General features: G+C 41.6%; 1 long non-coding RNA gene across 2 annotated transcripts; it reads left to right on the top strand.

Moving 5' to 3' along the window:
- The first annotated feature begins 351 nt into the window (after positions 1–351).
- On the top strand, positions 352–1542 carry LOC116726906 (uncharacterized). Of its 2 annotated transcripts, XR_004340707.1 has the most exons (4): positions 352–563; positions 722–783; positions 864–926; positions 1101–1540. It is a non-coding gene; the product is annotated as an uncharacterized LOC116726906 (long non-coding RNA). The 2 variants fall into 2 exon arrangements; XR_004340706.1 differs by having other exon boundaries at positions 864–1542.
- The last annotated feature ends 684 nt before the right edge of the window (positions 1543–2226 follow it).

The following is a 2226-nucleotide window of genomic DNA, read 5'->3' as shown; positions in this document are numbered from 1 at the left end:
AAGTCTTTTCAAGTAAACAGCTTCAAGTCGAGTCAAGTCCCAAGTCAATGGCATGAAAGTCAAAGTCAAGTCCGAGTCTTTGAGCATTTTTTCAAGTCAAGTCTCAAGTCGTGATTTTAACGACTCGAGTCTGACTCGAGTCCAAGTCATGTGACTCGAGTCCCCACCTCTGATATACAGTATATATACTGCCTGGCCAAAAAAAAAGTCGCCACCAAAAAATGGTCACACTCTCTAATATTTTGTTGGACCGCCTTTAGCTTTGATTACAGCCCGCATTCGCTGTGGCATTGTTTCAATAAGCTTCTGCAGTGTCAAAGGTTTATTTCCATCCAGTGTTGCATTTGTAACCCACATAAAGTGGGTATGCCACTTTAAGAGAAGAGGTTAAGGAAGCTGGGTGGTCTGCCTGGCCAATGAGAAGTTTGGTTTCCAGAGCGTCTGGACCAATCAGGGTGCAGGCTGCCGTTGTGGATCCCGCCCTTCTCCCCCGGGTCTGCAGTACCGTTGGCTTTGCTCTAGAGATCCGACGCGGTGAGACTGCTGAGCGGGGCAGCGCCAGAGTATGTATCCCGACAGTTAAAAGTATTTTTTACGTGCTGTATTAACTGTATTGTGGATAAACTCTTTTGTAAATAGATTTTATGTTGATTGTCCAGCTTTTGTGCTGGAAATTATTTATTAAATGAATACAAACTGAACTTCAGTTTTTTACCGTTAGAGCCGTTAGGAATCGTTGGCTCTTTCTGGCAGTTATTTCAGCTTGTTCTTCGTAGATAAAAGGTAAAATTTAGGCTTTAACATAATTTTATTTTATTAAGTTTATATTATTTAGATCAAATATGCCTTGTTACATCGTTTAGTGCCCCACGCATCCGGATTGAGACCCACTATACGGTTGTCTGAAGTGTGTCGCACTGAGATCGGTGAGCATATTCGGAGCCTTTTATTTGTGTTTTTGTCGTTTGTTACATTGTTGTTAAAAAAATATCCGTTGTTTTAGTAACTAGGTAATGTTTTGTTACTGTGTTGGAAAGAAGGATTAAAGCTAGAACGGCTTGGTAAAGTCCTGTATTTCTGCTGGTCCTGTCTGTTGACAGGTCAGGTTTTTTTTTATACTGGATCATTCCTGAAGTGGATCCCTCCTTTGATATTGATGGCGAGCCTTCCCACCTGGACCTAAAGAGAGAACCAGATTTCGTCTATCCCATTTGGAGTCATGCTGCACCCTGCGGTGTGGTAGGAGAGCAACATACATCTTCACACACGGTTATGTGTGAAACCTACAACTGACATTCTCCATTATTATTGTTTTTTTATTTATTGATTTTTGGACAATACTGTTTGGATTGTTTTATTTCGGACATTGTGACGCACAGCTGTGGTGGAAATTCTCCTGTGAATGAAGTTGAATCAAACCAAATTGGGATTAATTTGATTAATCTGCTGACTAATACAATTTGGAGTGCAGATTACCAGGGTGCACCCGAATTATTTGAAATTAAGAATTAGCACTTGGCCAAGTATTATTGTTATTTCTTTTTTTTTTTCATTTTATTGTGTGTAATTTTATTTTCATAATTGTGTGTTTTGTGCAACTGTTAATTGTGTGTTTTCTGTCACTAAAACCAGTTCTTTAAATACACCCAACTGCCCTTGTGTGTCATTTAAACACTCCACTGTGCTCCGATAGCCGAACCTATTGGCCCATTTATCCAAAATATGTAATACCCTTCTCTACTGTGTTACACATTAATCTTTCACCAAGATCTTGTATTGATGATGGGAGAGTCTGACCACTGCGCAAAGCCTTCTCCAGCACATCCCAAAGATTCTCAATGGGGTTAAGGTCTGGACTCTGTGGTGGCCAATCCATGTGTGAAAAAGATGTCTCATGCTCCCTGAACCACTCTGTCACAATGTGAGCCCGATGAATCCTGGCATTGTCATCTTGGAATATGCCCGTTCCATTTGGGAAGACAAAATCCATTGATGGAATAACCTGGTCATTCAGTATATTCAGGTAGTCAGCTGACCTCATTCTTTGGGCACACAATGTTGCTGAACCTAGACCTGACCAACTGCAGCAACCCCAGATCATAGCACTGCCCCCACAGGCTTGTACAGTAGGCACTAGGCATGATGGGTGCATCACTTCACCTGCCTCTCTTCTTACCCTGATGCGCCCATCACTCTGGAACAGGGTAAATCTGGACTCATCAGACC

This window comes from Xiphophorus hellerii, chromosome 10 (genome assembly GCF_003331165.1).
Source record: "Xiphophorus hellerii strain 12219 chromosome 10, Xiphophorus_hellerii-4.1, whole genome shotgun sequence".
In the NCBI taxonomy this organism is placed as follows: domain Eukaryota; kingdom Metazoa; phylum Chordata; class Actinopteri; order Cyprinodontiformes; family Poeciliidae; genus Xiphophorus; species Xiphophorus hellerii.
This window is presented reverse-complemented; position numbering and strand designations above follow the sequence as displayed.